Source organism: Anser anser, assembly GCF_964211835.1.
Source record: "Anser anser genome assembly, chromosome: 19".
NCBI lineage: Eukaryota > Metazoa > Chordata > Aves > Anseriformes > Anatidae > Anser > Anser anser.
Window position 1 is genome coordinate 13,066,426 of NC_139740.1, and position 27,654 is coordinate 13,094,079.

At 42.0% G+C, this 27,654-nt stretch overlaps 1 protein-coding gene across 9 annotated transcripts in view; it reads left to right on the forward strand.

The window, feature by feature from the left end:
• KCNJ16 (potassium inwardly rectifying channel subfamily J member 16) overlaps window positions 1-27,654 on the forward strand; it is a 35,632-nt gene that overhangs the window by 170 nt on the left and 7,808 nt on the right. The window contains exons 1-3 of one of the 9 annotated variants that reach the window (XR_014574111.1): window positions 3-13,087; window positions 16,745-16,828; window positions 19,822-22,677. The exons of 1 other annotated variant lie outside the window; for it this stretch is intronic. The gene's annotated coding sequence lies outside the window, so the exon portion shown is untranslated. 7 more of the 9 variants (XM_083805797.1, XM_083805794.1, XM_083805793.1 and 4 more) reach the window with 7 other exon arrangements.

Genomic DNA, 27,654 nt, shown 5'->3' on the forward strand with positions numbered 1-27,654 from the left:
AGTACCTTTTATATTGTTTCCATACCTATACACTGGAGAGCGGCTGCACATTTCTGTGTTTGCCTTTTTTTTTAGGGCAAAACAACCAGACAATGACAAGCATTGCTTTATTGTGCCTATTTTAAAACTAAATTACTGGATAGATCGAGCTGATTTCATCCTATTTTGACAGAAAATGAAAATGTATCTGTACACATAGTGTAAAAGTATACACAGTGAATTCATTCAGACATTCATGTTTTCACAAACACATGCACACTCCTTTCCATTGCTTTGCTCTTCATGCTACTAGCTTTATCTTTGTAACTATTGTTTTCCTCTTAATTGTTTTCTGTACTGCTCAAGTCCGAAAAGGTCTGCCTCTTCTCCCCATGGAGAGGCATGCCTGCACTATCAAGATCTGAATTTACATCAGTCCTTTCACTAAGCTCACACAAACCAGATGTTCCATTTGTTTTGCGTGCATTTGGCACCCTTGTTGATTTTTTTCTCTTCTCTCGACTGTTCAGAAATGACTAGGACACTAGTCCCACAATTGTTCTGTTTACTGTGTAAATAGAATGAACACTTGCTTTAAAATAATGTTAAATATCTATGTATGCTTTGTGGTGGCTCAAAATTGGTTTGCAGTGAGAAGTATTTCCTTGCCCAACTCTTCTTTTATTTGCTGTGACATAAATTTACATGGAAATGATGCAAGTGAGCTTTATCTGCAGTAATGTATCAAAGGAAATTAGATTGAAGATCAAGCAAGTGGCAATTAAAACAAGTAGTTGAAGACATTCTAACAGTTGCTGTTTCTTGTGTTGTATTAGATACCTATATATTATATATATAATCAGATAAATATAATATTTTTAGAAACAATATTTTAATACAAATGGATTTTAAAAATTTAAGTAAAAGAAAAACCTAATTTGTTCCTATTTCCAAGAGCTCAGAATACCATTTTAGTTCATGAATAAATCCTGCAAGTGAAGTGTAAGCTCCATCTGAGCAGACAATATCTCAGCCCCGATATATTCTTTAAGATCCAGGTGAAGCCTTGTGAAGATAAGCATGTCCCAAACTACCGACTGCCACTGGAGAAGAGATTTCTACAGACCCTGCAGCTACGCTGTTTGCATTTTGGTTTATATTCAGTAACATTTGCAACATGGTATATGCTGCCCTCAGAGTAAAACAGTTCCTACACATTATCTCTGAGCTGTTTTGGGAATGTGGGCAATTAAAGCATTTGGCCTGTAAATACTTAGGAATCTGTGAGGAAAAGCTTGCAGACACATTATAAAATATGAAAGTGCGTGATCAGTAAGCAATGTGAAGACATGCTGTCTTCACACTTCCTCAAAAAAAAAAAAAAAGTACATATAGCTGTTTGGAAGTAGTTCACACATCTATGATTCTTGTAAGCCTATTAGACTAAGTAGTAAGACTCTACTATTCTCTGTTTTGACCAAATACAGCTGGTCATTTATCCCTAAAGATCTTTGGCACCATACACGAGGGATAATGCAGGGATGTTAATCACAGAATGACAGAATCTAGTCACTTTACTCCCACTGAAGTATATCAAAATGAATGAAAGTACAAAAAAAAAAAAAAAGTGGAAAAATCAGTATGTATTGAAAGGATGTTGGAATGTAGGCCCAAGTGACTATGAAAACCTGAATCATAAGACAGAAAATGTAAATGAAGAGTTGCATTAATTTCAAGAGACTGGCACCTTGGTTATAAAATAAGCAGGAAGTCAGTTGTGAAGCTCTGAACCTGTTTCCACAATGGCTGAATTCAGATTTTGTAATTTACTCAAAGATCAAGAGATAAACAAGCAAAGAAAACACAACAAAACACAAACCTGTTCTCTAAAAGAATGGGAGAATTGGCAAGTTGATAAAGAACCTTGCGTCTGTTCAAAGGTGACCTAGGTCAGCAGAGGACGAGTATGCCTTCTTTGTCAGGAGTTCAATGTTTGTTAAGGGTCCATGAATTTCTCTATTTCCTGAATGTTGTTGTTATTATTATTTTTTTTTTCAACCTGGCAATTCTACAAAGCATATGTTGAACTTTAAACGTATTTGCCTAGCCTGTTCTGGGTGCTACGAAATGCAAATAAAGATGCTGGCATCAAAAGGGGATGGAGCGCTTTGAAGATGAAGGGCTTGACAGGGAGCCAAGGAGCCAATGGACCCCTGAGAACTGGAATTCTCATAGGACCAGGAGGACACTACGTGTTGGTGAAAGCAAACGCACACAAGAAAGGAACTGGGGGAGCTCCTCGGTGCTTTCTCCTGATTAATTGCTTAGGCCAATAGAACCATCTCAGCCCGGCTTCAGTTATACAAAAAAAAGGTGGACTTTTAGTGAAAGGCAACTTATTTGAGGGCTGTTCCAGAGAAGAAGGTGGGAAATTAAAAATGGCTAAATTCTATATTACCTGTATTAAAAGCGGACAAGCTCACTGTGCCTGAGTTAACTTTTCACTCTGCTGTTGTGACAGAACAAGCAGCAAGAATCCCAGCCCAACAGGGTTTTTACTTATTTATTTATTTCTATATTTATTATTATTGTTTATTTTTATTTTTTTTATTGGGAAAGGGGGAAGGAGGGGAATGTTGTTTAGTGGTTTTTTGTTTGGTTGTTTTTGTTTGTGTTTTTTTGTTTGGTTGTTTTGGTTGCTTTTTTTTGTTTGTTTGTTTTTTAATGTAATGCTAACAATTCCAAAACCATTCTGGTGATATTAAACGATAAGATGGGATACCTTATCTTGTTTAAAACACATATGAACAGAAAAACACCCTTCACTGGCACCACTGCCCCATCCAGGCTCAGTGGCATTATTCTGACAATAAATAGATTACAAATTCTTGGGAAAAAAGGGCAAAGCCATAACTCATTTCTGTGCTTTGTTCCAGCTCTTAACATGCTTCTCACCTCCTGTATAACTCCAGAGCAAAAGAATCAATTGGCTAGAAGCAAAGTACAGTATCATGTGTTAAAAATAGTGATAATCATAGAAATAACAATAATGCTATTCTAAGATATGATCAGGGTTCCCTTTTCAGAAACTAATGATGTTAAAATAAATGGAATTACATTGCTTTTCATTTTTTTAAGTCAGTAAATTCTAAAAGAGGATTTGCCCCATTTCTACAATGTGCTTAAAGACTTACAGCACACAATCAAATGCAGATTTATTAGGGGCATGAGGGGTTGGCATACGGCATTCTCTGCTTAAAGCTGCTCAGTGCCTTTTCGTTCTGGTAAACTGAGTTTTTTTCACCTTAATTATTATTCCTGAGACCATATGTGGTCTTGCATTTTCCAGAGTTTTTTTTATTATTGCACAGAAAAAGTGATGAACACTCTTCAGTATAAACAGCAAGGAAAACTGATGCTATAGATAGACAGTAGGATAGCATCTAGAAAATGTGAATTGGAGAAAATATTACACAAACTTCTCTAGTGCAAGGTTTTTCCTTCTTTTTATTGACCCGGTCAGTGAGAATACCTCCACTGACTTCAGTGGATGTTGGATCAAATCACAATGTCTCTCTAACTCTCCCCCTCTGCTGGCAATTCAGTTCTTGCTGTGCTGTCAGAGCTGCATAGGATCTCTGAGCTTTTCAGAAAAATCTTTTAAGAAGTCATACAGGAGCATTCTGTATTTGAGACAAAACATGAAACACCTAAGAAAACTCTGGGGCAGTGGGAAGCAGGAAAACTGAATAGCTGACAGGGAATGACAAGTAGATTCTGCAGTCTGAATGGTATCTGTTTACATTTTATAGCAATCACAGCCAAGCATACGGAGTGTGCTTGACAACACATGGTCAAGAAGATAGTATTTCTGGTTCAAACATACGGAGCAGTCAGTAACTGCACCTTGGAGTTTTATGATACCTCATTTGATAACCCAAATCAATTTCCACCACTAAGCCAACAAAGCGTGATATTATCCTTATATTAAGAAGCACAAATAACTTTCAAAACAGTGAGCTGCAGATAAGGTTATTTCACACGCTTTTGAAAGCCACTCCACTTTACTGAGTATTACACCCTGTCACAGTCCATGTTCTGCAGTATCATACATGATAGATCTTCAAAATTATACTTCATAATGTGCAGGAAGATTGGATGGTTTCGTACAAAATGTTTAGCTCGTATGTTTACATGATGTGAGTGGTTTGACTGACAAGAAAATTTTTCTACTTATGTTTCACAGTCCTTCTTGATGCAGATTTATTACTGTTGTTATTATTAATAATAATCTGCTCTGCGCAATTCTCTGCTTTGTTCAGCACAAAGGCATGGAAGTTGCCAAATATAATTCACAAACTATATTGGAGGAAGAGAAATCCAGTTGTTTAAGTAAACTTTTCCACCAGTGTTTAGAAATTTTCTCTCAATAGAAGCAGAAGCATTTCTTTTCAGTGGTTCTTCTGACCAGCTATGAATATGTTTTAAATATATAACACAGAAAACTGGGTACTGCGAGGTTCTGATTTTGAATGGAAGCTTAAAATTCTCCATCTTTGATGGAAAATTTCTCACCTGAAAATGTGTATCCAATATTTTTGGAGTCATAGAAGGCTACTTGATTCCCAGATATTTGTTCAGTTCTAAGGACAGCTCTGTTTCCTCCCTCCAAAACCAACTTTAAGCAGTGAATTGAGCATGTGATGAGCTAAGCTTATTTATTTGGTAGGCAGATTATTTTGTAGTAGTGGAGTTTGAAACAGAGTCAGCCAAAAATGAAATTACTAATGTTCAAGAGAAAGGCAGACATTTGTCATTGACATATCAAGTTCTAACTTTCATTAACCCAAATGGCGGTTTTATCTAAATTACCAGATGAGGTCCAGAGATTGGATGGTTGCTTGGTTTTCTTCAGGGATAATTCTATGTATGGAAACATTTTTTTGATAAGAGGAGAAAGCACAATCAATATTTTACTGAAAATAGTTTGTAGACAATATTTAACTCAAAAAGAAAAAAAAGAAAAAAAAGAACAAAACGAGAAAAATTTTTCTCTGTATTCTTTTAACGCTGATAAAAGGCCTTAGTCAAACAACATTTGGAAAAAGAATTTGCTGGTTTGGGACTGTGGCTTATTTCCAAAATTCAGACACTTTCACCTTGTCTTTTGCTCCCAGCTCAAATTCACAAAATCCTCTTAGTTTAATTTTGTTCCCAGCATGGAATCATGTGAAACTTAAGCGGAGAGAAAGGCACTCTTCTCGTCTCCTCTCCACCTCAGAAGTATGAGATAACCCCACTCCGGGTGAGCAGGCAGCCTGGGGCAGACCCGACCTCAGCTGCAGGCCTCAGGGCAGAGATCTGTGCCTCAGGACGGAGATCCAAACCTCAGGACAGAGATCCAAACCTCAGAACGGAGATCTGCGCCTCAGGACAGAGATCCAAACCTCAGGACAGAGATCTGTGCCTCAGGAGAGAGATCAGCACCTCAGGACAGAGATCTGTGCCTCAGGACGGAGATCTGTGCCTCAGGACGGAGATCCAAACCTCAGGACAGCGATCTGTGCCTCAGGACAGAGACCTGTGCCTCAGGACGGAGATCTGCGCCTCAGGAGACAGATCAGCACCTCAGGACAGAGATCTGTGCCTCAGGACGGAGATCTGGGCCTCAGGACAGAGATCTGTGCCTCAGGACGGAGATCCAAACCTCAGAACGGAGATCCAAACCTCAGGACAGAGATCTGTGCCTCAGGACGGAGATCTGGGCCTCAGGACAGAGATCCGTGCCTCAGGACGGAGATCTGTGCCTCAGGACGGAGATCCGGGCCTCAGGACAGAGATCCAAACCTCAGGACAGAGATCTGCGCCTCAGGACGGAGATCTGCGCCTCAGGACCGAGATCTGCGCCTCAGGACAGAGATCTGTGTCTCTAGGACAGAGATCTGCGTCAAGGCCTCCAGCACAGGGTGGCTTCTCGGGCCGGCCCCCGGCACCACGGGGGAGCAGGGACGCCCGCTGGGCGGCCCATGCCGGCGGTTCCCCTTCCTCCTCCTCCTCCTCCTCCTCCGCGGGGGCAGGAGGCCCCAAGCGGTGCCGGGGCGCTGGCGGCGGGCGGCGCGTGGTGCTGAAGGGATAGCGCCCACCCGCCCGCCCGGCCCTCGGGCCGCCGCCGGGGGCAAAGGCCTTCCCCCGGTGCCTCCCGGCTGGAGGGCTGCCACGGGCACCGCTCCTGCCCCAAAGGCCTGCCCCAGCTCTTCCCAGAATAAAAGTTGTTAGCTAAAAACACTGCTCCTGCCACAAAGGCTTTCCCCAGCGCTTTCTAGAATGAAAGTTTTTAGCTAAAAGCACTGCTCCTACCCCAAAGGCCTGCCCCAGCACCTCCTGGCACAAAGGCTGCCACAGGCACCATTCCTGCCCCTAATGATTCTGTGATGCTTTGACAGGCCTTCCCCAGCACTTTCTGGAAGGAAAGTTGCTAAAAGCGCTACTCATGGCCCAAAGCTTGGTTTAGCATGCTCTGTGGAACTTGTTTTCTCCTACCTAGTAAGAACTATGGACGTTTTTAAATGTTATGGTAGTAGTTGATGCCCTCGGTAATAGCCTGTTGTGCGGCTTTACCGACACAGAGCAACGAATTGGTCTCCAGCCTGAATTGCCTACAGCTTAATTAGGTATGACACACATTACTTCTTGTGCTAAACTGCTGCAGGGGGATGCTGTGTGTTGTTAAACAGCTGCTGGATGCTGCCCGAGAGGGAAATCTATTTATGGGTTGTGTTTTGGGTTGTAAAGTTTGCAGCCATGCTTAGGAAAAAGCAATGCCGAAGAACCATGCTGAATTATTAAGAGTGTTCAGTCACACAGAACAATAACCGTAAAAAAGGGGTCAGACACTGGCTGGCCCCATGTGGGTGGTGTACGGGGACGGAAAGCACAGGTTGTCCGGAGGGCAAGGGCTACTGCTGAGCAGCAATACCTAAGTGGTCAGAGACCATTAACAATTACCCTCTGGCCTGAGGAACTGGCTGGATCCAGACAGCTCAGAAATAATGTAGCCCCACTGGAGAGACTGTGCTTGTGCAAAGGGAAGCTCTGGGAGAGATTTCCTGACTCACTAAGGAATCTGGGATCTGAAAATCTACAAATGTTAGCGAAAATCAAGATTTTTGCTTCCTCAACTACTTTGGAAAAAAATTGCATAATGATCCTCAGTAACATCTTAAGACCTTAGGCATTAGCTATGCGGTCGGCAAAGGTCTGGGCTATTTCTATTTATCAGGTATCCCATTTGAATTCCCCTGCCAAGAACTGAATATTTAGGATTTCCATGGCAACATATTTCTGAACCCCTATTACAGTCAGACTGACGCGTGTCAACTGATACAGGGATGCAGAAGGTAGTGGCTGAATTTATTCAAGCAATCACATTCTCTTTTCCAAGGCTAATGCACATGAATACTGAGTTAGCAAACTGAATTGACAGGGATTCCATCTCAATGAACATGTATAATGTTCCAGCCCAGGAGAGCAGCTTTTAATTGATGAGTGGGATTATATTTACATAGCAATTATTACAAAGTCAAGTCTGGCTTTATGTGAAAGACTATTTGCTGTAATATCTTGCTGCTTGGTTGTCCAGAAAAGCTGTTCCTTTGTGGGCAGGACAAAAATCAGACCAGATGCACTCAGCTTTTACATGTGCTTCTTTTCTTATTCTGCAAATACTCACCTTATGAGGCCAACTCAATAGTCACATTGTGGTTGCCTTAGATACATACATTAATTTACTCCATTATAACTTAGATGCTGATTGTTTAACTGCACAAGTATTAATAGTTATTCACTGTTATCCTCAAATGGCTGTTTGGTGGCTAATGTAAAATGAATAAGAGTTCATTCTAAATCCCATATAAGTCAATGGGCATCTTTCTCCTCATTTCATTCAGAGCTGGAATTAGCTATCCCCATTGCAGTGCCACCAAATATTAATTTTTTGTCCTTAAGACACCTCTAAAGGTAGGGTAATGCTACTGATTCAGTTTCACAGATGTGAAGCAGGGCCAGAAAGTTTTCCTCTGAATCATCCAGCAAATACAGAGATGTTCTGACCCTCAGTCTGGATTTCCTTTGATGGATAATGGGTTGTGAAGAGAGGAAAGGTGTATGCCTGACTTTTGATCCAACATGGAGTTGAATCTAGGGTAGGGAAGTGGCTGGATCTGGGAGCTAGGAACCAGTTTCACGTCTTGTAGTTCTGTGTAGTCAGAGAGACCAAGAGCTGTATTCAGACGTCTTCTTATGGAATTAGCATGAGTTATGTTCTGCTGATGGCTCTGGAAACAAGAGGGTGGTGAGGAACTCAAACCATTTATTATCCACGGCATGGCAGAGAAATATGCATGACATCTATGTATACAGCCCCTCTAAACACTGAGAAGAAGGAAGGGCTGTACTTAGAAGCCTGACTCAAATGCCATACCTGTCTCTGTGAGCTTGAACAGGGAACCAGGAACTAGCATCCCTGAATTCCCAAGAGGTCGGATATGCTCATCCTTAACACCAGAAGGGGTGTTGTAGGTCCCTTCTGTTACTATGCTAACAGGTTGGAGGATACCCTTAAGTGGCTTGCCTGAGTTTATACAATGCTAGAGACGAGGAAATCAACCCGTGTCTCTTGAGTCTTTTACCACAAAAAGATTTTTCTTCTCTTAATCTTGGCTTTCACTTCTCTCAGTCTTACTGCCATGGAAATTGTCTCCATAGCTGGTATTAGAATTACCTTGTTGACATCATTAGTAAAGCATATAATAGATAGCTGAGCAGCTCTGATATTTATCTTTAGGTCAACGGCTATTGAGATTCCAGAGGCAAATTAGAAAAAAAACATAGACTCTTTATTAGTAGAACTTAATTTAACTGTATTTAAACTTAATTAAGGAGGAAAAAAAATGACATTTCTTAATGTACTCTTTCTTTATAAAGTATGAAATAAGGATATTAGATTAGTTTGATCCTGGTTGTTATTATGTGCACACAGTAGATGAGAATGCAAAAATTCCCTCATTCAGTTAGGTACTCTTGGATGTCAAATCAAAGACCAGGTGCTCCACAAGCCCATTTCCTTTCTTCAGTGTTTTATGTTTCCCAGCCCTGTAATTCCTCCCAGGAAACCAGAAGAACTCTTAATTTCTTGTCCCCCTCCCCCCATTAAAGTAACAGCTTTGGTCATTTAAACAATCAAGCACATGTTCTTACACTGTCTGCACCTCATGCTATCCATAAATGGTGATGTGGTAAGAAAAACCATGGAGGAAAGGAAAGGAAATGACATTAACCTTTTCCATCTGATAAATAAGGGCTCCATTCAGCTGCAATAATCCACATCCTTCCCTAGAGATCCAGTTAATTTAATACCTAAGGGCTCAGTTCATTTAAAATTATTTCCACACTGGCCAGCTGATTTCTTGGTGAATTATTCAGTCCCTAGACTGAAATATTCTCCCTGTGCAATAACACATGAGAAAGGGCTAAAGCGCTTCTCTAGCTCCCAGTGGTCTGTATGTCCATTATGGTCCATGTATGTCCATTGACATACAGAGTTGCTAGAGGGGCTGTGACATTCACACAGCTCATCTATGCCCTCTACATTGACAGGAACTTTTGTAATGATTTTTCCTAAGACCACCAGTCAGCAAGCACTAAAGATAGCATACCTGGTCCCGTTTGCTGCTCTTCTTTGCTGGAAACTTCTCATCTTCCTATCAAACTTTAAGCACCCGCAGTTTATAGGTAGTAGAAAGAGAGTTTGATCTTCGAATGGGTAGAAATTTGGAGCAACAGATTCACAAAGTCTAAAAAAAGCAGCCTGGATTATGAATGTTCTTACTGGGGTTTGAGGTAATGGACATGGATCTGTGTCCCCTGCACTGTTGCCTGTGTGATCCACTTTCCCCAAGGCTAAAAGCTGGGAACTGGAATTATTATTATTTTTTTCCCTTTCTGCCTTGGCAAAACTTAGATGGCTCCAGTGTGATTGGTATCTGCTCAGCCATACCCAAAGAGTTTGCAAAAACAAAGGGCTATTTGCATGCATCGAGGAAGATGTTTTGAAAGCATCACAGAGCAGCAGGGCGTATAGAACCCAATTGAAAATCAGCGGGAAACACTACTCTAACATCAATAGCAATATATGAAAATTCCAGATTTACTATGTTGGTTGTATTGATCATTGTCAATTGAAAGCCATGGGAATCTTGTCATTGGCATCAAGAGATTTTGGATTAGATTCCTGTATTATGAAACATGTTCCTTCCTCTTTTATTTTTTAAAGGGAGTGTAACTAATTGACTATAATGATCCAGTGTTGTATGCAATTTTGCAGCCTTTCTGTTGCCGTAATAAGCTGTGTTCTAAGGGTTCATTATTAGACTGTCCTGAAACTGGGTAATTAAACAGGAAAAACAAGAAATCTAACTTCACTTCAGTAGTTAACTGAAGTGCATTTATTGACAGATTTGAAGCTCTAATGGCAACTCTGCTTGCTGAGAACGACCAGCTCTTGGCTTGTGTGGACCCTTAGCTCCTGGGGTAGACATAGCTTCATAAAAAAAGAGGTAGAGGAGCTGTGTAAATGCTCCACATAAACCCACCACCCTCCAGGCTTGCATCACAGGGTTGGACTGGATCTGAGCAGGAGGATGTAGCTGGACGTTGGCACACTTTCTTGTTTCATTGCTGCTCTGCTTCTCTTGTCCTCCTCCAGAAGCCCACGGGCCGCGTGGAGTTGATAGGTCAGAGATAAGCAGGAGTTCTGTGATGGCCACGTTCAAGTTCCTGGCACACGGTGTTGGGGCAGGAAATGGTCAGTCAAAATAACCCCCCTTGGATCTACCCTGCTTCCTTAAGGATTCCTCAAGCTGCGAATCTTTAGAAGGAGCTGGATCTCCAGCCTCATAATGCTGAGGAGGGAGAAGACCGTCATGCACCAGTGCCACAGCAAGCTACAGCTTGATATCTCTGCTGGTAAATCTGCCTTTGATACCGTAATGCTGAGCCTGGTATGCACCTAATACTAGTGCATTCTTATCCCCATCCCATCTGTATTAGAAATTAAGGCAGAAACACGAAGCCCATTACCATGCTGTAACCTTAAGAACAGTTTCTCACCTCATAGAGGCACTCAGCAGGCACCGGTGCGTTCAGCTCTGATTCATTATTGCTGAACTTTGGTGCTGGCCGTGACCAGTGCTGTCTGGATTCAGTTAGCCTGTTCCAGTGTCCGGAAAGATTTCTTAGCATTTGTGTTATCTCCCTGGAAATCTTAAGCAGGGATCTGAACACAATTGAAAACGCTTGCCTGATAGAAGAGGCAGAAAGCAAATGCATTCTGCAGGAGACTGAGGGGAGGAATGGAAGCTGGCCCTGGGACAGACGGGCACAGCGCTCCCCTGGCATAGGAAACACTGCAGCAGCGTTAGCTGGTGAGATGTGGAACTGGGCATTTTTGTATATGATGCTATGCTGACTTTGTGTGACACTCATCGAATTCACCCATAAGCTAGTGCACTGTAATGTTAGTTAAACCGTCTTTTTTTTTTTTTTTTCCCAAAAGTTTTAGAACGCTTCTGGCTTTGTGGAGCTGTTGCTTATCAGCATACTGAGTACTGTGATGCCAGCCGTAGTGACGCAGGTAAATGAAGTCTATGAGACTTCATTGTTATAAACCAGCTGCAAATCTGACCCAGAGGAGATATGGATTCTATTCAAGGAGTCTATGATGCAAATTTATGCAGATGACTGTCATTAGTCTACTGTATGTTTGCTTGAGACAGCGGGGTAAGGAATAGACAGCAACTCTGCAGAGAAGAGGCTGTGGAAATTGCAGATTTGTGCCCAAACTGCCATCTTAAGGAAAACATTAGAGGACAAAAGAGACTTGTGTCGCAGTTCTTTTGATAGATTACAGGAGAGCAGCAGCGTAGAGACCATTTCATCACCTGCCACCGACTTCTTGGCTCCTTTTTCTTGTCACTTTTCTTGTCACTTGTCACTTGACTTGACGCACATGTCTCCCGAAGCAAAGCTCCTTGTCCAGGCGGGCAGAGGCACAAGCAGCAATGGCACGGCAGGAGCAGGAGCAGGCTGAGTTCATTTGACATGGCCCTAATCTGAAGGCCCTGCTGAGAGGGGCAGGATCACCGCAGGATCACCGTCTGCATCTTGGGGGTGACACTAAAGGGCTGGCTTAAAACCCCTGCAGTGGCAGGAGCTTTCAGGGACGTATCGTGTCTAGGTGAGCCAGGACAGCGGGGAAGGCCCGCGGGGGCACGCAGCGTTGCCCCGTATTGCCCACGGCTGTACCCACGTGTCCGTGTGGCCTGGTAAACATTTCTCCCAGCACTTGCAGAGAGACCTGGCAGCATCACTGTCACGTTGCAGGTGACAGTGACAGAAGGCCAGCCGGTCTCCGTGCAGCCGAGTCATAGGACGGAGTAAAGCTGGAGCTGAAAATAACCCGTTGGTGCTGCAAGTGCGGGCAGGTTGGCAGCGGCGGAGGACTCTGGGAGAGAAACGAGGACTTCAGACATCTGCTGGTGGCTTTTGTTATACACGGAGGCCGTGGGATGTATGGGTAAAGTCCAAGGCCCAAAGGCATTTGTGCTGTGTGTAAAAGCACTTTCCACTTTTACAAAAATCTCTGTCAAGGCTGCCCGAAAGGGGCTAGAGTTATCTGTCGGATCAGTTATTGGGGACAGGGTTGGGGGTCAGATCAGATCCCGGTGTAAATCCTCTGCTTGCTTCTTACTTACTGCGAAGTAGACTTTGAGCCTTTTTGAGAAAAAAATAGGAAAAGTGCTGGACTCCCAAATGTAGCATATGTGTCGTCAGTTCTAATGTGCTGAAAGGATGGGATTTTCTGTGAACTTTTCCCAAGCAGTCTTGCAATTTTTTTCTCTCTTTGAGAGGGGGAGGAGTTGCGCCTAAAAAAACAAACCCAACCTGTCGTTCTCAGCCCTGCCAACCTGTCAGTCCAGCCATGCAAGAGAGGGAGAGAGAGAAAAAGAAAGGAGGGAGTGAAGCAGAGATTCAGATCTCAGCAGATATTAAGGTAAAGCCCATTTCTGTTTCCTGACTTATGCGCGTTTGTGTGTGTGCATTTAAATAGAAATCCTGTTACCTTAGAGAGTTTTAAACTAACTAAACAACCTGTATGGGAATAAATTGTGCATCTTGCTCAACGAGAAGTGTGTTTTGCATTGTAACCTGGCAGCTTGTTAGTTGTTGTTTGGCAACACAGTTCTCTATAGCACAGAAATTCAGAAAGGGACTTTGTGTTCATTTGAATATTAAAAATAGGCAGACCTATAATGCTGGTACGAATACATGCTCGGGAAGCTGTGTAATTGCAGGGCTGAGTCCAGCCTCTAATTACTGAAGATCAGGATAAGAACTTGTTTGAGGAGGGAAATTCTTCCAAAGCTGCCTGTTGCAGGGCTCTTACACCTTCTTCTGGAGTATTTGGTATTAGCCACTGGTAGAGACAGGATACAGAACCAGACAGACTGTGGGTCTGATCCAGTTTGGCAATTCCTACATTCCTCTGTTCCTGCCTGTCCACGTACGGTGGGTTTTTCCAACTTGTCATTACCAGAGGAACAAAGCTAAGGTGCAGCAAAACTGACCGCATGAATTCTTGAGTTAGGAGGGCAGAGCAGCAGAGGCACTTTCAGCTCATACCAGAGGAAACTGAAGGTTACAGACTGTGAGAAATGTTGGCTGAACTGAGAGTGAGTCAGAAGAAGCGTTCTGCCCCAAAGCCTGCCTTCTGAGGCTGGTCTGGGCAACCAGTTTGTCGGAACTGTTGGAGCAGAGAGGGGCCTAGCAGCAAAGGCCTGAACTGCAGGATTGGACTCAGTTTTCTTAGGTGTGAGTGGCTGTGTGAATGTGAACTTGTGCACAAATGTGTATGTGTAATGAGTGATGGGAGATACTGACCCCTGGTTTGTTATAAGATCCCACAGACAAAAGTAAGAAAGGAATAATTATGTCATCCACCTTAGAGATACCCTGCTTTCTGTATTTAAAAGTCCTGGACAGACGATTCAAACTGCAGTGAAAATGGAGATGCTTTTCTAACTAGGTTGAGGATCTGGGAAGGTCACATAGAAGGCAAACAAGTGGATAGGATTTCCTTTCCTTGCTGTATACTTAGAGTTATACTCTAAGTATATATATACTCTATACTAAGTATAAGTATATGTATATATATATCTCTCTCTCTAAGTATATATATACTCTATACTTAGAGTCAGCCACGGTGTGCCTGAGGAAGATAAGCTGCCTCACAGTACTAACCCAATGGATAGAACATGATTGAAAGATGGCAGAGAAAGACAATGCAATCCTTACGTTACTCACTGCATCATTTGCAATGCACTTGCCAGGGGGTTGATTACACAATACTAGCTTCTGCATGTTCCCCTTGCTGTTAAACTTCCTCAAATACTCGCTCCTGTGCAGTAGTTTTGGAACAAAGCTCTCCTCCTGTGAAAGCAGCCACCACGGTGCTCTGAACCTGGACAGAAGACAGAGGTGGTCCAGCTTAGAGAGGGGTGGTCTGCGATGTGGTCTGTCCTCATGGCATTACTGTAAAAAATGCAGCGTCCTTGCATTGCATCACTTTTCCTTTCTTCTGGTCTCCTGGGAACATTCAAGCTGTTGTTTCTTTTTACCCCTGACTCATTCACTCGTGGTGATACAGAATGAGACTACAAGCTTTTACTTGGGCACAAAAGAAATTCTTTTGCAGACAGTGTTTTCTGTAGTATTATCATAAGCTTTCCTGCCACAGCCATAATGGAGAGGGAAGTGCTTTTTCAAGAGACTTAAGGAGATGGAGAAGAGGAAGTGAATGCTTCAGTTTTGGTGAGGATAAACATTCCTAACATTCTGTTACAGTAACAGAGATTAGTCACTGAAAGAAGGAAAGGGAGAAAGTTCTTTAGCTTTCATCTGCAGAGACTTTACTAATTGGCCTCCCAGCACTTTTGCATCTTCCTTTTGCTTTCTCTTCTTTTGTCTCCTTTTGTTTAGGTGATTTAAATCAATGCAAAGAAGGCTTGCATCATTTACGTGACACAGTCATTCTATAATACTGATGGACATTTTTGAAATAGGAGCAGGCAAACATTCTGGTGCACTTGTTTCCTATTACTTTTGAAAGGGTGTGAATGGACTGATGCAACAAGCTTGGTGCCACTAAGTCATGCAAGCTCCCTAGAGATATGCACTGCCAAAAGCAAAAATTCCAGTACATCCTGATAAATGGTTTAGCATGGCTTAGCAAATGCCGGTTGATCAGTCAGAGTTAACTGGCAGCAAACTTGCTAAATTCAGGCAATATCCAAGCAATCCACAGATTAGCTGTATTTCATTAGTGTAGCAATAATGACTCAGCGCCACAACAGAAGGGAACTAATATCAGAAATACAAGTCAAGCTCTTACCAAGATTTCTATATCCTTTCTTTCTGGAGGCAGAAAGAACTGGGACTGATGTATCAGTCATTTGTTCAGGAAGCTCTGTTTATAAAGAAACAAACTTTTGCAAAGGAGGTGTTACCAGACAAGAGGGTTGAAATCTTTGAGACACCCTTTTGGCAGAAGGCATTCTGAATAGTCCTTGGAAAGATCAGTTGGAAAACACTTCACGCTGAGAAAGTTTCTGCCTTTCAACAGGACACTGCTAATTCACCTCATTCTGTACTCTCTGGCAGGAGTGTGGTTCTCTAGATTGGCTGATTCCATGTCCTTCTTTATTTTATTAGGTATCTTTCTTGCCCAAAATTCTCGCTATGAGCATGAAACCATTCTTGGTAACAGAACATCCATTTACAGTAACTTGCTGTGCAATTAAAATGCCAGATGATAAATACAAACAAGCCAAACAAATAAACAAACAGAAAACAACCTCAGATTTCTTTCTATTTGCTTTTTAAATTAGGACAGGACTGTGATCTGATTCTTAACTTTTCATGTCATATTGGGAAGGCAGACTATTTGTCTATTCTGTCTGGCAGGAAGGAATGCTGTAACCCAAAAACTCATTGTGCTGCTTTTCACAAGATACTTCATTTTTTGTAGTTTGCAGTCATGATAGTAACACTAGTTCCTGTTTCTAAAGCAGTTAAAAGTCCTGTTTTGCGAGTGCAGACAGGGGAGAATATGGTTCAGCTACTCAAATATTATTTGTGGTGACATGCTGGACTGGAGAATTGGAACAGCAAAGAGAGATTCAGCCCTTAATTTCCTGTGGAAGGATTCTGCTGAGGAAGCATTACATTTTTGGTTTCTCTTTGCTGTCCACATGGTAGGGGATGGAAGGTCACTACTAACCTGGGAAGATCTAAGAAATGACATTTGATAAAAATCAAGAGTCTGGGAAACAAATTGAGTAGAGGCAGTTTCAGTGAACAGTGATTTTTCAGACAAGGTTTCCTGCACTCCAAAGGAAAACCAAGGCAGGGCTTGACTGTAGAATGTGAAATGAAGACTCATCTGGATAACAGAGTAAAACTAGCTGGAAGTTTTCCATGTGTAAGAACTAAAGGTATCTCCATTTGTGAGGCAACTTTGAACACAAAGGATCTCCTGTTCTTTTTAAAATTCTCAAATTGTTTTCAAAATGGAAACTAATATTGTGTACAGCAGTTTAACAGCTTTGATTCTGTCTTGCAGTACCAGCACAATCTTGTTGTTTCTTTGCAGGGCTGTAGCCTGGCTGGGATCAGAGCTGAACTAACTTTACAGAGCTGATTTCTGACACGGCCAGGTGCTCCATTTTATTCCCCAGTAAGTGCTGATCCTTAGCAGCTATAGCAGAGCATGTGTGTCTTCTAACTGGCATTTTCCCACTCAATGATAACTCAAAGCAAGACAACTGATATATTAACTTAATGCATATAAAAGTAGATGCCATAAAACACAGCCTGCTTTCCACCAGAAATCTCAGTGGGAAAATTCAAACATTTCTATTTCCACTCACGAGCGTTAACCAGCTGTTTGACCATTACTGAAAATCCTTTTCGTTTTCCACAGCTGAGTGAGAACTCTTTCCAGGAGTGGTCTGTGGTGAGGCTTCTAGTGCACTCTTGCTTTGGACAGACTAAGAATATTAATCTTTTCATGGCATTTTTTCACACAGATAGCTATTCCCCAAAGAAATGAGACAATTAGTGCCTCACGAAACAAGAAAGCAAACAAAAAACCCCAACAAATATCCCCGAAATGACCTCTATGAGTTTCTGTTCAGATCTCAGAAAAAAATTGATTTTGACTTTTTCAATGGGAACAGATAATTAGCGCGTTGTTTTATCTCCTTGAGCCTGTTCAGATCAAGTTAGATGGTTGGTGCAGCAGAGTTTTGGATGGAGGTGCAGTTGCCCTGGTAACAATCGGGAGTGAAATCAGAACCTTTTGAACAGCCAGTGGAATGTGGTTCTACTTGGATGACAATAGGTCAGAGCATTTTAATGGGTAAAAACGTAATCCAGTACAATAGGATTTATTGCCACTATGTCATCAGATTGACACTATTCCTACAAATTCTTCAGCTTGTGACAGCCTTTAACTGAAAACTGTTTAGTGGAAAAACTTGTAAAATGCTATTAATCATTTTGTTTTCCAAATCAACTGAAGAGTCTGTGTGTCTCGGGGGGTTAGAAAGAATATCTTCCAAGTGAGTGAAATTCAACCTCTCTGCACAAAGCCCTAATGAATGGCTGTTCTGGACACAATAAATGGTTCTAAGAGCTAAAGGCTCATTTCTGCAGGGTGCTGAGTACTCTGGTCCCAGTCTATCGGAGAACTTCAGCACTTCCTTAATTTCACACTAACAAAATAGTTTCTAGTGATTTCTAGGATGGTTATTCATGCTCTTAAACCTGATTGTGTTTGCTGACAGACAGGACCTTGCGGGATTAAGTCCTAAACCAACACTGGAAGAAAAGATTCCCTGTTCTGTAAAGCAAGGGCATGGGGCAATATTTCATTCCTTCTGCTGACATTTTTCCAACTTCCGCAGTAATGATCCTTTTATTCTGAAAGATCCCAGAGCGCTTTCTTAAACTAACAAAATGCAGCCACTGCTAAGAGCAACAATGCATAAGGAGAATACATTGCTGCAGCTTTAAGGAAACATCAGATTAGGGTGCCAAAGTCTGTCCCTCTACCCCGAAGCCAAAAGCATACGGCTTGTCTTGGCATCCTTTGGGATGTCAGTATGGAACCTCTATCACACAGAGAGATCTAGAGCTATCTAGATTTTGATGCCAAATAGCTGAAATGGTCCTTAATATTCATTATAGATGGGTACCCCGCTGAACCTTCTGCCAATTTCCCTTTCAAATAGATGAATGTCATTCTCATTCACTTTCCTTTAATATGAAAAGCAGATTCTCCTCAATCATACGCCTGTACCATGCATATCCTTTCATTGTTGACATGAAGCTTTTACAACAATAAAACCTAAGGCTAGTAAGTATTCCTCTTTTTGGAATTACTATGTAGTTACAAAGAACAATTGAGCCAGACAATGACAAAACCTGTTTCTTGTCTTCCTCAATGGGAAATGGGCTTTGAGTTTTGTAAGGATGTTCATAAACAGCCAAGGGTGTGTAAGGAGAAGAATGACCTCAAAGCTGGGTTTTACACAGGAGAACAAAGAGATCTCAAGTCCTGATTTGAAAAACAGTCGAAGACCAAATCAATGTCATAATGTCATAATTACCAACACGCGTCACAACGTTGCTGGAACCCACTTGCTACTTTTGCCTTTAAACACAAGCTCCTCTCCTAACTGCTCTGCAGCTGTCAAGCTTTGTAAATGATGTTTGTGCTGGCAGTTAGCTGGGAGATAACTTCATCTATCTAGCATTCGTATGGCCTGAAGATCCATCCTCGTTTCTTCCTGCGGGATGTTTTGCGACATTATTGTTTTCAGGTTGCTTTGCCTTTGTTACAGTTCTGCTGGCTCCTTTCCAGGACCTTTCAGGTTACTTTTTACTCTCCTTAATCTGTACTTTCTCTCCTGAGCATAATAAGCACTGCAGTTGCTCCCAGTCTAAGACACCCAAGTGGTGTGACTTGCTTTTTTCTGTGGGAAACACCACTTTATGTTTTTCACAGACCTAATTCCCCGAAGATCTTTTCAGTATGAAGTGAATACAGCTTAGCACTATACAAAATGTTCCTAAGGAAGAATGCCACCAATCCAAGCTCACATGATTCACAGCTTGTCAGGCCCTGATAGTGTTTTTGAGGTTTGCTTAATAGCCTACGGATCTGTGGATCTTTTGAGCGACTCTGGCTTTGTGGCGGGAGCAAACGATGCTCTTAATCAGTGAAAACAGGAGGAAAAAAAAATAAGATCCAGGGAAAATATAGGCCAAAACATCTGTCACTTATGCTGGGTGTATCACTTTTGAATTGAATTTTGTTGAGTAATTATTCAGCTAATTCCCAACTAATTTGGGAGTTTTTTTGCAGTAATTGTTCAGCAGCATGCTGGTGCCTCTCGTGTCTGCAGCCCTATAAAGTTAATGCGTAGGAAATGAGAGAGAGATGATTGTCATGGGGGCATAACACCTATGAGGTAAAACAGAAAAGTTGTTTTCAAAACAATCCTTGGGGATTGCTTTGGCAATAAAACCAACACAATTTCAGCTTAGATATCTTTTTGTGTGTGTGTGTGTTTGTGTGAGTGTTGACATTTGTAATGTAACAGATTTTTATTTGATGTATTTTTGTTAACATCGTCTTGATAAGATCTGCTCACTTGTTCACAGTGTTTGCAGTTGAGAAGTAAAACAGGAAAAACACGGCTGACTGAACAGGTTCATTACAAACATCTTGAAATGAACTGAACCTTCTGTAAGTAGCTCATTCAGTCAATAGTACTGCTGAGTGAAAACCTTCCATGCAAAGATCAACCACAGAGGCACAGATCTTCGGCAATGAGGAAGACATAGTCAGCCTCTATACAAATCACTGAGAGACATAAATCTGATGAAAAAAAACCTAAACTCACATTTATTCATTTATTGATAAGGCAACATTTGTGTGTGTCTATATGTAATATCTATATATTTAAATAAGCACTGACACCTTTGGAAACAGTTTGATTTTTTGAACAGAAAATAATGTATTAACTTCTGCTGACACAGATGACAGATTTGCTGATTGAATAAATTCATTATAATGGGACTGAGAAATCAGTTTGTTGCTTTCCTCCAGTTTTTCATCATAAAGCCTTCAGTGAGTGGCTCACATCGCTGGCTCCAGTCTCACAAAGATTTAAAGCAGGCAGAAGTCCATCTTCTTTATTGCTTGTAGTTAAGCATAGGTGTGAACGCTTTTCTTAGGTTTAAACCCAGTGCCATAGCTCTTAGATTGCCCTTATCCCATGTGCTTGGTCTGGGATTCCTCTCAAGCCCCTCAGGAGCTGAAGAAACTGCCTATGATTTAAGGGCCGATTGTTTGGACAGAAAATGGTCAAAATTGCTGGGAATTTATTGACAAACCAGACTGTCAAGTGAAGGTTTGACATACAGTGGTTAAAATGTGTACAAAATGAAAGAAGATATTTAGGAAATAACATAAAAAATACTCTTGGTAGTCCTTATAGATCAAATAAAGAATACAATAAGGTCAAGCTGGTTAAATTATGGCAAAGTGTGAAGATTTAAGGTTTTCTCCATTCTGGAAAGTATCTTTTTAAACTGTGCTAGGCAGGTTTTGAAAGCCACTTTCAGTGTCTGATGGAATGCATGGGACATGCACAGTGTCAAAGCCAAGAGCTGAGAAAGAAGAAAGCTGTCTTCACTTGACCACTCGTAAACACTGAATAGGATGCCCAGAAGACAGCTTTGAGAAGCAGGACAGTGAGAAGACATGGAAAAGACGAGAACTAAGAAACACTGATACAGAGGTGATAGATTAATCCAAAAAAATTTGATATCGATGAGTGATATGACACTCCTCAGGGTGTCACAGCTAATCAGTGCATATATCGAAAAGGAACTTTAGAATTAGGCATTAAATCTATCAACTACACAAGGTTTTGGATGGAGTGGAGAGGAGAAGCTTTGTATAAGGAATCATAAATGATGAATAAAATAAAATTATTTATCTTAAATATTAAATATTTGATGTGGGCTGCCTTTAAAGAGTAGACACTGGCATAAATGAAGCACAGCTCTTATTCAGGATGGATGTTCACATCTTCAGAGGAATAAGTAACTTATCTAACAGTGTTTTAAAGGTGGGGGAGATGAGACAAGATTTAAAAGGAGATTCTGCCTTTCTCCGTATTTCTTAAAATACTACTTGCCGTGTTCAGAGCCTCAGTCAGGTGGTCAGGAATAAGCTGTGGGATAGCTTAAGAGACCTAGGAGGAAGTTTTGCAACCCACACACTGAGGTAAAAATCAAATTCTTAAATGTACGGTCCAAATGCACCCACATACTCAAACACGTGGTTTTCCACTTCCACATTATTTTAATTATCTGCCTTGCAAAACACCAACATACTGTAAATTAGGGTACTGAACTCTGGAAGAGAAAGCCAGTTGAGAAAAAGAGTGGCCAACACCATGCTGAGTTTATGTTAAACAAAAAAAAAAGACTATTGAAATTCAGAGTAACCTGCCTTTCCAGATCACTTGCTTCCATGCTGAGATTGGGGCTCATGAGGATGCATACACAAAGGTTCATCCATCTGCTCTACAAGGTGTTGAAAGTCATCTCTGGAAGAAGCTTCCCATTCCCAAATTTCATGTAGATCCCAGTGGAGTTAAGTAGCAATATGGAAAGTCAACGTTCTGCCAAAGACTGTGAACCAAAGAAAATGAAGATCGAAAGAACGCCCTGGTTCCTTAGAAAATATTGCTGTAATTCCAGCAAACTGAGCCAATTCTGAAGAGCAACGATGAATACTGCCTGTGGTGATACTGAGAAACCCAAGAGCTAGATCCGATCCAAAATGAGACATCGAAGAGAACCACTCTGCTGACTTCAGTAGAGTTTGGATCAGGTCTCTGATCTCTGAAACCATTTAGTATATTTCACAAGCTTTTAAGAAGTGGTGACAAATACAGTCTGAAAAATGTGGAAGCGTGTCTTGGTTTGGATGAAGTACCTAAAACGTGGGATGCCACGTTGGACTATGGGCCTTGGCTGAGCAGCTCCAGTCACAGGCTGTGAACTGAGCGACATGATAGCCTCTACCAGACTTGAGAAAAATCGTACTGAGACACAGCAGAGGTGTGCGTCAGCTGTATCTATAGTCACACATGAAAGGAAATTCATACAAAGCTGCTCAGAAAGGCAAATAGTTATTCTTGGCCCTAGAAATGATTGATAAATTGACTTGTTGAGGCACAGTATTTGATTGTCTGGTTTATATGACTACACGTGTTAATGTCCGTTACAGAATTTTCTGGTGCTTATCTTAAAAAGAATCTGATATATTGTTTGACTTGATCCTTAGCCAGTATATATCTCAACCTCTTCGATTTGGGAAAAGACTAGACAGACAGAGGTGACGGATTTTTTTGGTGATATTTCCTAAAAAGTTGGTGTGGATAGGATTCATTTTATTGACTTGCTTTTGATTTATTTTTTTTTTTTACCTTGTCCCCACAATTTGCTCACTGAATTAATGTAAAATGTTAGAATCAAATCAAAAAAAATATCAAATATTAGATCATACTTTAGCTTCAAAATGTTATAGGCTTTGGTGATTTCATTGGCATTTGAGATATTTTATTAGGTGGGATGAGACAGCTTCTGAGAAGACCAGAGCTGGTTTCAGTAGAAACCTGCAGGTGTTCCCCTCTGCACCTGATAGCTATTAGAAGTTAATAACTGGCGTCAAAAGATGTCTTTGGGAACTTCCTACTAGCATTTAAAAGACTTTAAAAAATTGGAGATCCTCATGCTTCCTACTCACGTCTTCTCTCATCTATTGAGCAGAGCTCACTCATGATGCTAACTTGGGATTCTCTTTTATTCTGTTCCGTATATGAAACACAATGGCAAGGCATCTGATCTAGACTCCACTGACACCAGCACAAGGCTTTCCATTGACAAAGCTGCCACCTTTTAAATTGGCAGGATTAAAACTTGCACAGGCAGTATAAGGGGTTCTCTGATCTTTGAGTAACTCTTTGGTTAAAGCCACATAGCTTTTTCTTTTCTCAGTTGATTTTGATAAGTGTACAGAGGAGCAGGGAGCACTGAAGTACATATGGCTGCAGGATCTAACTGTAGTGCCACAAGAGGTACAGCCCTGTACCTCCTCACCTTTCTGCTAGAGACATATTTGAGTAAAGAGCGCAACTGGAAAGACACTGAACCTGTGTCACCCCCTTCCCTGGGTATCTGATTTACAACATACCCAGAAAACAGAAAACAAGGAGCAAGCTTTTTGTCTCAGGGAGCAGTGCTGTGCAGCACCATGCCAAGGAAGCAGCCCCTGCAGGTGGGAGAACCCCTTCAGAATACAGCTCTGGCCTGCCCCTGGACTCATATCTAATTAATAGCCTGCTGTGTTTCGAGAAGAGATATAGCAGCACTGAGCTGTGGCAAATATCAAAGCTGAGTGTGTTGGCCCCGTTAGCTGAAAGTGGTCGGCATTATCTAATCTGATTCTGTCATTGTTCATGACCTGCCACTTACCTATTGCTGAACACATTACATCACGTCTATTAAGAGCTGCAACAAACCATTCTGTTGTTCCCTGCCAACCAGATACGGTGGAAAAGTTCCTTGAAGGTTTTTTCTGTGCTGAACGTAACCCGTAAGGCTCAATGTGTGGAGAAATCCCACCGCAGACAGCTGCAGAGCTATTGAAATTAACCTTCACCGTGTGTCGGCTCAGTGTGTCAGGGGAGGAGGCAGGAGGAAATCGTAATTAGTGCTAATACTTGTATTCAATTGCCTCGCAGCTAACTTGTATTAAAGCCCAGGGGATTCTGCATGCTGAAGTTACGGAGAGGTTGGCTACTGAATTCCGCCGGAAAAAGACTGGACCTAAAATACATCTTTTCAGCTGTTCCATGTCTGCATACCTGGTAGATTTTCAGGTCTAGGATGTGCCCCAGCTGCCCTGTTTTTTAGAACTGAGGCTGCAGGGGCCTGACCCCAGATAGAGGCTGTTCCTGTCAGCCCAGTACTGAAGCGCATGTGGCTCGTACATGATGGGATACGAACTGGCCGGAGGCATTTTCAGGCAGATGACAGTGGCCCTGGGTGGATCCTGCCGCTCCGCTGCAGGTGTGGGCTGCCCTGGACACACACCAGGGTCACCTTCGAGGGTCGGCCTCGGGAGCCGCTGTTTCCCTGCTGTGGTCGGGGTCTTGGCTTCTCAGGGCAGCCCTGGCCCATGCTGTGCCCACGGGGACACTGCATGCAGCATGCACCTACCCACAGCTAAAATAGCGGAGGCCACCGTGGGTGTCTTGCTGGCAGGAGCTCCGTGTCCAACCATCCTGGTGCAGGAGCTGCTGGGAGCGCAGGGTTAAAGAGAGGAAGAGAGTCCTGAGAGGGAGCAGTTTTAGGTTTCGCCCCTGCCAAATTGTCTGAGACAAAGAATGGCAGTGAGGCCTGAAATCAAGAGTTTCAAGTTGCCAGCACTTTCCATTTCTCCTGGTATTTCAGTGTTTCCACTGCTTGTTCTTGGCTAAAACCAAGCAGTGCATACAGTGCGAATAAATTAAAATAGACGTTTTCAGCTTTCTACAGATTTTGGGAGCTGCTCTGAGTGGTAATCAGGGGGCTCATTCACTTTAAACCTGTTCTGTGGCTCTGAAACTGGTAACCAGCCTTCATCAAGAAGCAACTGTCAGAGTCTGTCTTCTCAAATGTAAGGGGCCAAATTTCTTTCTTTCTTTTGCTTTTTTTTTTTTTAGTAGATCTGGTTTCACTTAGATGAATTAAATGTCAATATATCTGTTACTGTGAGTTGTTCCAGTGTAGATTACAGCACTATTGCATGACTTTAAAATGTGTGCAAGTGTCTGCTGCTTTGTGCTATTTATGTCTGTCTTTTAAGATTTTTAATAAACACTTTTGTATTGATACTTTAGGTCTTCTCTCTGCACTGAGGTTTTGAATATGAAGTCCAAGAAATATCCTTTTTCTCAAGCACCGAGCCTAGCCTATTTAAAGTTTGGTTTTCTTTCTGCGTGTGGAATCTTTGCTGTTGAAAGACCCATATTCACAAATGACGGAGAGGAAGGGTGTTACTTACACGATGATGCTCTCAGAACTGCATATTGGAAATGTGGCAGAGTCCCATTGCTGGTCGAACTGCGGCCCTACAACCTCTGCTGCGTTCAGTCATCTGATCTAAAGTGATCAGAACAAGGAAACTGTAATTTTAAAGGGAAAGTTGAGCCACTTAGAAGCATTGCTCCAATGGCTTCATAGACACCACTGTGGATATAAGGAAGTTTTGTGCCTGAAGCCCCCAGCTGGGGTGTGCTCCCCTCCTGTCAAGCCAGCACAGGAGCCTGAACTGATCTGGCACCGCGGGAGCTGCGGTGGGAGCCCCCCTCCTGCAGCTCTGCCCCCCAGGGCTCTGGGTCTGGGATTGTGCCATGTCCATGCAGGGGACTTTGCATTTCCCCTCTTCTCACTGAGTTACCGTTCTGTCATCTGGGGGGATCTGACTCGAGAACATTAAATATAGAAGAGACTTGTAACGAAGTTACAAGCCTGAAGCTTGTCAGGCTTTGGGCCTGAGCTGTTAGAGAACATGGGTGTCGGACACTCTGAAACTGTGGGTGTCAGCGAGATTTTTTGCTCTCCCAGAGGAGGCGAGTGAAAGAGCTTGCACCAAAGAGATAAATCTATCTTGTGGGCTAACGATAATCAGGCTCACAAGCCATGCAGGCAGCAGATCTACAAGCACATGCTGGTGTGTCCTGAAGCACACCTGGTGGAGACCGCTCGCAGGGATGTGGCGGAGGCCGGTGGTAGGCGTGAGATGCACACCTGGTGAATCACGGCATTCAAAGCCTGCTCTGAGGATTACGTTTCTGAAGAAAAACTGGCTCACATATTAGAAGTTAGGTCCCTTTCCAAAGACGAAGAGAGAAAGAAGAAAGGAAGGAGGGAAGGAAAGGGAGAGAGGGAGAGAAGGAGGAAGGAAAGAAGGAAGGAAAGAAGGGCCTACATGCCGTCCTACAATGGACTTATTTAGATTTTGGGGGGTTTGTTTGTTTCTGTTTGGTTTTGTTTGTTTGTTTGTTTGTTTGTTTTAAAGGAACAAGTACTTGACTCAGTTCCAAGGTAGCTCCAAAGGTTTCTACTTGTCGCATTTCTGATCTCTGAGCTGAAAGCCTTCCAGGGTTACACAACAATGACTAAAACTGGAAACCTTTCAGGCCGCTTCCAAAATGAAGCAGGAAACTGAGGTGATTGCTAAACCAACGCTAGAGAGACATCCACGTCCATGTGTGTGGAGTGAGAGTACCCGATTTCATTTGGAGGTTTCAAGTTGTTTTCTTTTTGATTTGATCTCATTCTCAGAACAGAATTATTCTGGAACCAAGATCTTCACATTGTTTTGCTTAATGTTTTACAAACAGGCTGTTGACTGAAGTTGTCACCGAACAAAAATTTGCCCCTACTTGTTTACATAATGGGAAAATACAGTCATAAACCGGGTGTAACAACAACTCGTTAGGTATTAGGTTAAGGTGCAATATAGGGATTATTCTCATAAAACACTAAACCCTGAACTCACGACAAAATTGAGAATTACATTTACTGAAAGCCTTTAAAAATCTCTAAGTCTAAACTGGATGCTTAAAGCTTTTAAGTTACTGCTGTTCTGACAGTTGATGAAAATCGAGTTCAAGTTCTTGTGGTACAGCTGCTCTATTCAAGAGGAACTAGACTAAGACGATAAATATGAAAAAGGCTTGCTTCTGCTGGTGTTTGCTTTGTCGTAGCTCTCCACTGTGTAATCGGGTATTGAGTTTGTTCCTAGTTCTGCCACTGTACTACTTTGTGGCCTTTTAAATATAGCAATTTACTTACTTTTCTCCCATATCTCACTGGGGTGAGATATTTGTGATAATACCAGTTTGGGGCATCCGTATGTATGAACACAGGGCTCTAAAGCAGTTGTGTATTTCAGTATCCAACACAGTCGGTCCTACCCTTGGCTCAGGTAATCAAGAATACATGCTGATTTTCTGAACTCTGAGACCGGTATGTATAGAAGAACTTCTGAACCTTCTCTGGCATTTACTGTAATGAAATTTTTGAGATTTCTCTATTTCTGTCTTCCTTCTATCCTACGCAGCTTCACTGCTCTGTTTTTATCTCTGATAGGTTTGTACTTCTGGGAAAATATGCTTATAAAGATGGTTACTAAAACTGCTTTAAATTTCAACATGCTTCCTGCTCTGAACAACAGAATAGTATGCAAGAGGAGGCTTATGATGTGTATAAACATGCCCAGAAACAAAAGAAAAAAAAAATAAAAAAAACCACACACACACACACAAAAACAGAAAGTAAAAGCAAGACAAAAAAAGGGCAAGGGTTTGTGATTTTAAGAGGAAGGTGAAAACACTTCCTGGCAACATCTGAGAATCATTTGCAGCA